This window comes from Cimex lectularius, unplaced genomic scaffold, assembly GCF_000648675.2.
Source record: "Cimex lectularius strain Harlan isolate CLEC.00 unplaced genomic scaffold, Clec_2.1 scaffold241, whole genome shotgun sequence".
Classification (NCBI taxonomy): domain Eukaryota; kingdom Metazoa; phylum Arthropoda; class Insecta; order Hemiptera; family Cimicidae; genus Cimex; species Cimex lectularius.
Window position 1 is genome coordinate 686,122 of NW_019392841.1, and position 9,051 is coordinate 695,172.

The 9,051-nt window shown below is 36.1% G+C and overlaps 1 non-coding gene across 1 annotated transcript; it reads left to right on the top strand.

Moving 5' to 3' along the window:
* Nucleotides 1–2,034: 2,034 nt before the first annotated feature.
* Trnan-auu lies at nucleotides 2,035–2,108 on the top strand. The gene has a single exon. It is a non-coding gene; the product is annotated as a tRNA-Asn (tRNA).
* The last annotated feature ends 6,943 nt before the right edge of the window (nucleotides 2,109–9,051 follow it).

The following is a 9,051-nucleotide window of genomic DNA, read 5'->3' on the forward strand; positions in this document are numbered from 1 at the left end:
CTAAATACGCCGTTGCCCTACCACTTGAGCTATCGTGACTTCGATCCACCCGGACACCAACTTCGGGGGGGGGGGATTCGAGATGGGAAGTTGGTGTCCCAGTGGGTCGAAGTCACGATAGCGATGCCGCGGCGTATTTTGCTGAAGGTCGTTGGTTCGAATCCCGCCCGTGACACTAGCTTTTTTTTCAACCAATACCTTACATAAAGGTGCTTACGAATGTTTCTCTCCAAAATATAATTAACTTTGAAGATAGGAACGACACAAAGTTATTTAATTCATTTTCATACAAGCCGTATATTCTCTAAAATAATTATAATTCATCAAATCATTTCTCTACATTAAACCACGGTAATTGATTAAATTTAAAAAAATTTGAAATTAGGCCGCGGAAACATAGTTAAACTCAACATGAAATTTCGTGAATTTTCTTTTATTTGTTAATTTTATTTGTTCCAATCGTTATTAATAAACTAATAAATAATCTTTCAGAAGAAAAAATGCTCAGATTGTAAGGATCCGTTTTCATAAAACGCCATTTTTAACACGGTGTTTCTTCCCACCCCCGCTTCGGCCAAAACAACCCGTTCTGTATGAGGTCGGATCGCTTGTACCAATCCATCTTACTTGGAGAAAAACCTCCCCCTTCCGTATATCCAAGCATATAATATCTGGGAACTTCATCCCCCTGAAATCTCATATCAAAACTTACATTACTAGGATTGATGGGTTCGTTTGATCAACGAAATGCTTATATTTGTTGGCAAACTTTGTGAAATACTAATACTTTTTTTATCGCGGCAGTGGTAGGTACAGTACGGGTGTAATATTTTTACCAAAAAGCTTTTTTTGTTAACAAAATTTATAATTGTAATTTCAAATAATTTTAAACATCAATAGAAATTTTTAAATAAAATAAGGAATATGTAAGTAAGCAAAGAAATAATAGAGGGAAGAAAGAATAAATACGTGAATGCCACAAATGATCAAATGGATAAATAGTGAAATTCAGTGTAAAAGGACACACTTATACACTTTAACAGGTAGATTAATGTAAACTACGATGGATAGAAAAAGAAAATTGAAAGTTATAAAGAGAGAGAATAAAAGAGGGTGAAATTGTTAATGAAGAAATGACATTTTTATTTAAAAATAAAGAAAGTAGATAAATAAAGGCAAGACAGATAGAAACGGATTAAGCAAAAGGGATAAAAGAAAGCAGAGAGCGAGAGAGAGAGAGAGAGAGAGAGAGAGAGAGAGAGAGAGAGAGAGTGAGTGAGAGTGTGAGAGGGTGGGAGGGAGAAATTGAAAACTATGAACTGATGAAATGAATCGAAAGATAGAAAATTAAGTATGTGAGAGAGTGAGAATAGAAAGAGTGTGAGAGGGAGGATATAATTTAAAATTAATGATTTACACATGTTTACAGCAAAATGAATAGATATATAATGGATAAGAATAAAGAAAGATAGAGAAAGAGAATGTAATAACGAGTGAGACAGGCCGATAATATATGGAGTGCCACAGAGAGAGAGAGAGAGAGAGAGAGAGAGAGAGAGAGAGAGAGAGAGAGAGAGAGAGAGAGAGAGAGAGAGACAGACAGACAGACAGAGCGAGAGACAAAGAAACCATAAGAGAGAAATCATAGGTGAACATCGAGAGAGGGAGAGAGTAAAGAAGAGAACGAGGATGGAGAGATGGAAATAAAATAAGACAGAGAGAAAAAGAAGATAAGTTGGGGTGAGAGGGATTTATGTGAAATGATCTATAGAAGAACTCCAATTATCCGGTTAATTGGGACCAAGCCAGGTCCGGTTAATCAAACATCCGAATAATTGGATTTCTTTCAGAACAGAATATTTTTAAGCAAAATTACATACTATGTATGTTGGTGAGGAAAGAATACAAAACTGACATTCAATATAGAATTACAACAAACCTATTTAATTATTATGTTAATCCATTAATGTTTAGGGTTCATAATCATCTATATTAATTATATCATTTAATTATTCTTTTTATGTAAGGATCGAAGTCACGATAGCTCAAGTGGTTAGAGCAGCGGCTTATTGAGCCGAAGGTCGTGGGTTCGAATCCCGCTCGTGACACTAACTTTTTCATCTCAACCAAGACCCAACCATAAATAACTATTTAATTATATTGGCTTCTTAAGTGTCTGAAATGAGTTACTAGTCTTTATTTTTCTATTTTCAAAATGTGGCCCGGATGTTTGAAGTTCGGATAATTGGAGTTTTCCTATATTTGCAATAGACTTCCGATAGATCAATAAATTAAAAAAGAGAAGAGATGAGGGAGAGAGAGAGATAGATAGAGAGAGAGAGAAAGAGAGAGAGAGAGAGAGAGAGAGAGAGTGATAGACATATTGTGAGAGTGAAAGTGAATGGGTGTAAGATACATGAAATGATTTATTTGCACAGGTTTGTAGGTCATGGCACAGATGCAGTGTGGTCAGCTCGTCGTATTAATTTTTTTTCTTTTGTTTTAAAAGTGTTTCTAAAATGGAGTAAAATGCCGTAAACCTCACGGATTTATCCAAATCCGTTCAAACTTTACGATTTTTTTAGTGTATATTTATTTATGTAAAACACGTTTCTTTACATAAATGTTTATGTTGTTAAAGTATCTTTACCCAATTTCAGATCCCATTTATAGATTTAGTACCAAATTTTCTTTTCGATTTAGATCATTTTTTATAGAATTTGCCCGTCTACATACAAAATAACTGCACAAACATCAAGAAATCTGTGAAATAATAATTTGGGATCGAATTCTTTTAACCGGAGCACTCTTATCTGACATTTTTCCAAATGTCAAACTAGCAAAAAACTTCAACATTTTATCAGCTTACCAACGGTCTATTCAAAATCACGATTTTCATGATTTTTTTACGGGCGAAAATAGTTTGACTTTTTAAAAATGTAATGTAAGGGTTTTTCGGTTTAAAAAATTTGATTCAAAATTAGAATTTTGCAAATTTCTTGATGTGCTTTTGTAAGTGGCCTGGCAAATTTTTGAGCAAAAAGGCCTAATCTAAAAGTAAATTTGGAGCTAACTAATGAGGTTAAAATGTGGTGAGTGGTGAAAATTCAGGATTTATATAAAAAAACGTGTTTTTCTTAAATACTAAAAAAAATCGTAACTTTTTAAAGGATTGAGACCAAACCATGAAGATTACGTCTATCTACTCCAATTTAGATGAACTTTTACTAATTTTTTGTTAACCCGTCGAGCTGCTGTATAGATAGGCATGTACAGAGAGATAGAGTGTGTGTGACTGGAGAGAGATTTGAAATGATTTAGTTGAAAGTCAGTACAGCAAAATAAAGTATATAGAATGTTACATAAAACATAGATATATACACAAGGATGTGCATATATACATTGACAGGCAAAAAATTCCGCCCACTTGTAATATAACTTCATTTGTATATATTTTTATAGGTTAAACAAAGTTTTACGTTTTTTAACGTTTTATAATTGAGTCTTTTACTAAAGAAAAAAATGTAAATTGCTAAGGCAAATGGAAAAACAAGACGGTCGGATAAAATTCGTTTTAATTTTGTTTTAGATTTTTAGAAATGTCCTCCTCTTTCCTTAACCATCTCGATCTTCACGTCCCGAAGACGCTTCGCAATCCATTCTACCAGTCTGGAAATGTCTATTTGCTGGAGGTTAGCCCAGGTTCAAGAAGAGTCCTTTCAAGATCGTGGAATTATCAGGAAGTGATGGACGTGCTCTTATTCGTCTTTTGAGGTTATCCCATAATTTTCGATGGGGTTTAATTCGGGAGAACGGGCTGGCTAGGCTAAGACCGGGATGTTATGCTGTTGAAGGTACGTTTGTATTATGCGAGCAACATGTGGTCGGGCATTATCGTGCATTAGAATATAATTGTCCCTGATTTCATAATGAGTGGCCGTCGAAGACCCTCCACGAAAATCAACCAATTCTTGCGACTCTCCATTGAAAAGGTTGGCGCAAGGTGTTTGTGGTGGTAAGTGTGTTAACCTCTAATTGATATTCCCAAGTTAAAACTTTCATTTCGCGTTCTCCACACTATTTCACGGCCATCTTACGACCGTACGTTCATCTGTAAAAAGGACAGCAGACCAATCGTCCAAAGACGAATGGCTGTGTTCTCAAGCAAATGGAAGCCGTGCAACTCTGTGTGTTCTGGTCAATTCTGGTCCACTTACGGGGCGAAAAGCCATCGGTCGATACTGATGTAATTAATCTTCCTTGAGCAGTGCGTCCAGAAATTTGGACACCTCGAAAATCCTGGAGTTCATGAATCGCTTGAACAATAGCACGATGCCGGTTTCGCAAAATTCTCAAAGTTAAAAACAGTCATTCTGTGGTTCTGTTATCCTAGGGCGTCCAGAACCGGGCCTTTTATGGTAGGACCCAGTTTTTCCTGTTTTCGAAAACGTCTAACGGCGTTTCGCAGAGTTTCGTTGGAAACACCGATGGGAGAAGCCGCATACCTGATGGTACGTCCACCATCAAGGGCCATACCACATGCAACATCCTCAGCACCAAGTGGCATTTTTATGTTCAAAAATTGAAATTAAGAAAACAAAGATGAAGACGAATGAGTTTATTGCTTCCCGATTCAAATGAGACTGAATAAACATTTTAAATTGCAAAATCTTGCAACTTGTAACTTTGCAAAATCTTTTATCCTTGTTTTGGATTAAGAATTAAGGGTGTTTACCTCTAATTGATATTCCCAAGTTAAAATATAACATAAATAAATATTAATTGGTATAAACAATGAGTCAAATTAAGGGCAAAATTTTATTTTATCGAGAAAATGAAAAAAAAATCAATTGGGCGGAATTTTTTGCCTGTCAGTGTATAATAGTTCGCGGGTCATCCTTATTTGTTTCTTGCATTCGGTTGATTAAATCTGGCTGGTTTATTGTATTGGTGTATTGTGGTCATAGGTCCATTTAGATATTTTATAGTGTTTTAAATTATCGGAATGAACATTTGTTGTCTTGCATGTTTATGATTGTTTTTATTGTTAAGCATGTTATGTTTGTATGTATTCAAGTTTCTATCATGATCATTTTTCTTCCTCTTTGAACTTCATAATAATAACTTGCTGATCTATATTTTTAAAGGTTTCTGTGAGATGTTATGAGAATACTTTCTTAATATATGTTTCATTATTATTGTATTGTAAGAAAATATGTATTGAAATTGTTTTGGACTGGGAGATTTTTCTGAAAATCCATATCAACTTTTCTGATTAGCCGTTTCCGCCGCAAGACAGGATTGAAGAGAGACCTTGGTGTTTCATGAATATTTCAAGCATGTCGGTCCGATTGTTCAACTAACTCTGTTTTGTTCCAGGAGTCCGAATCTGGGATTAACCAAGTGACCCTCACGGAAGTTGAATACAGGACGAGCGGTGCTTACAGATGCGAAGTTTCCTCCGAAGCGCCGAGCTTCGACGTCGTTTTCAGAAGCGGCAACATGACCGTGCTTGGTAAGCGAATTGAAAATTGTACCAGCCCGTGGCCCAGGGGGTATTTTTTGTACACTGACCGGACCACTTTATCATGAATTGCAAATTTCCGATGGAGGATGGAGTGTATGGAAATGGTTTGCGTTTTGGCGTCCATATTCATTCCAATGCTTGTTTTCGAGACGAGACGGAAATAATTAAAATTATTCACCCTTATTACGCACATTCATTCCAAACCAGATCGAAATAAGGAAAATTTTGGATCAAAACTGTTACAACAATTTTTTTAAATGTTTTTCACTGCCGTCTCTTTCACTACAGTTATCGTGTATAACATTAATATAAAATTTCCAAAAGAAAACATAGGTAATGTAACGAAAACAATAGTTTTATCACAAAATATTCCAAGCTAAATGGAAATAAAGCATTCTGTTTAATTTTCAAAATAAACCATTAGGAAGTAAGTCCTCTAGGGTGTTTTTAACATTTATTTAGTTTAGCCAATTGAAATTGTTTGTTGTTATTTCATTCACCGTTCGTTTCGCATAAACTTTTTCTTTCCAAATTCATTCTGACGTAATTAAAAAAAAAATCAAACCGACTCTTTGTTTAAGTTGTATTTCACCTTTACTCTTTTTTGACAAAAACGCAGGTTGGAAATACGTCCACCTCATCATTATGGCAAATAAATAAATTATTTGAAAATAAATGTAGTAATATTAAAAAAAGGAAATTTTTAAGTACAAATTTATTAAATTGTGAGTTTTACTCCTGCGGTTTGCAGGGTGATAAACGTGTTATTTGATGGATTAGAGTTGCTGGTCCGATTAACCAATTAAGTTTTTTCAATTAAATAATATTTATGTAAGGTCTTTGTTGAGATAAAAAGGTCAGTGTCACGAGCGGGATTCGAACCCACGACCTTCGACTAAATACGCCGCTGCTCGACCACTTGAGCTATCGTGACTTCGATCCACTCGGTCACTAACTTCTCACCTCAAACTCACCTTTTTTTTTAATTTCCCTTCTTTTTGCCATTTTTCAAATCAAATAAATTACACGACATTTGAAAAATGAATGGCAAAAAGGAGGGAAATTTCAAAAAAGGTGAGGTTGAGATGGGAATGTGATGTCCGAGTGGATCGAAGTCACGATAGCTCAAGTGGTAGAGCAGCGGCATATTGAGCCAAAGGTCGTGGATTCAAATCCCCCTCGTGGCACTGACTTTTTTATTTCAACCAATACCTTACTTAACGATTAATTAATTGAAAAGTATTATTTGATATTAGCCTCAAACGTGAGAACGTTTCGGCATTTCACCATTTTCAGTGTGAATAATTTCTGTGGAGTGAAGTTTTAGTCAGAACCGAACTCAGTCTAAACAAAACTACCCGTACGTAAAATTCACTACAGAAATAGAAACAATTAACTGCGTAAACTTCCTATACTCAACAATCACAAAAACAGACGACAATTTACGATTATATATTATGAAACCCGTCTGAAACTTACAATATATACCGACTCGAACCACCATCAACACTAAATGGCAGAAAAAAATTCACGACATAAAGAGTGAAATCAATCACAATAACCAAATACAAATTAAAAAGAATACGAACCACAGAACTCAATAAAGGCGAATTCTTCAAATCGAATCAATAAAATATCAAATAAAACAAAGAACCGCTCATAAATAGTCTATCAAGACCAAATTCACATACATTGAAAAAGACATGTAAAAACCGCCACTTTTAGTCAACAAATTAGGCCGAACAACAGCACTGAAAACCAGAAACGCAATAGGACAATTCCCAAGATTTCGACGGAAAAAACGGACCAACTATAAAATAACGGTCTATACAGACTAACAAGTAACTGCACAAGTACACCGCGCAGACAGGACGAAAAAAATAACAGATAGATACAAGGAACTTATCAAATCGTTTAAGGACAATGACGGAAAGTGAAATTATACTGTTCACCTAATGGCAAACAACCACGAACCATCGACAATACAACCAAGTAAACTATTACACAATGTGCAAAAAGGCCGGAATATGAACATACTCGCAAACTTGGAAATATATAAATATAACACATTCAACTCTAAAAAAAACTCTTAAACACAGAGTAATAATAACTCACAAATATCATTTACACCAAACATTATGCAAATTAAAAAAGAAATTTACCGAAGATCAAAAAGTCTATTCTAGAACAATAATAAAAAACGAATTAATCCCTCAAAAACTCCGTCAAACAATATAAGTACGGACCCATTATCCATGACTTCGTGAATAAATCTTTACTCCATAGAAATCACCCAAACTGTGAAAATGGCGAAACGAAAAATGGCGTCTGACTGACAAAAATCAAAGAAGATAAGCAGGCCAAGATGATACGTAACTATCGAACGACACAAATTTATTGTTTAGCGGCTTAATTCACTTGTTGGCAAGTCTCTATTGCCAGTTATTTTTTTACATAAATAATTAGAGCCGTAAAACGAGATTACGGGAAAGGTAAAAAGTCTAGATGAAATCGCCTCTTTCAAAAAAGAGGGAAAAGTTGTGCCCTATGAAATACTTTGCCTTGTGAAAAGGAAGGAGGACGATTTTAGGGGAGGCCTTGTGCCAATATGAAAGAAGGACTGAAGACTCCCGACAACAAAAAGAAATGTGACTGAAAGCCTCGGGCTTTCCACCTGGGGTTGGAAGTCGAGGTATTCAGACGAATTTGCCCTGTAACTTTAGCGAACGAGGTATATTCTCTCTACTTATTCTCGCGACATTTATTTTTATCATTACAGTAGATTTTCTCCGTCGTCCCCACTATTTCTGCTGTTTTTGTTTTATCTCATTCACGCCATCGCTCTCTCTCACTCTCTCTCTCTCTCTCTCTCTCTCTCTCTCTCTCTCTCACACACACACACACATTTTCTACCCTTTCCTTCCATTTCTCATTCTCTATCCTTTTCTATCTTATCCCCTATATATCTTTCAAGCTGTATTATGCTCACTCTCCCACTCTCACTGATTACTCTCCCTTTTTATTTTGTCAATCTTTCTTTCCCACTTTTTTTATATATCTAGCTGTAATCCATATTTTACTGTCTCCTTCTCTCACTATTTCGCTTACTTTCTTTTTATGCCCCTATTTGTCCCACGCTATGTTTGGCATATCTTCTCACCTTTAAATCTTTTCTTTACTCTCAGTCATTTTCACCCAATCACTACATTTATTTCTCCATCTTTTTCCTTTTCCTCTCTTTCTGTCTGTCTGTTTGTCTCACTCTCTCTCTCTCTCTCTCTCTCCCCTCCCTTCTCACACTCTCTCCCTCCCTCTCCCTGTCTCTCACTCCCTCCCTCTCTCCCTCTCCATGCCCCTCTCCTTCCCACTCTCTCTCCCCTCCCTTCTCACACTCTCTCCCTCCCTCTCCCTGTCCCTCACTCCCTCCCTCTCCCTGTCCCTCTCTCTACCACTCCCTTTCTCCCTCCCACTCACTCTCTCTCTCTCTCTCTGCCCTCTCTGCCCTCTCCCACGCTCTCTCTCTC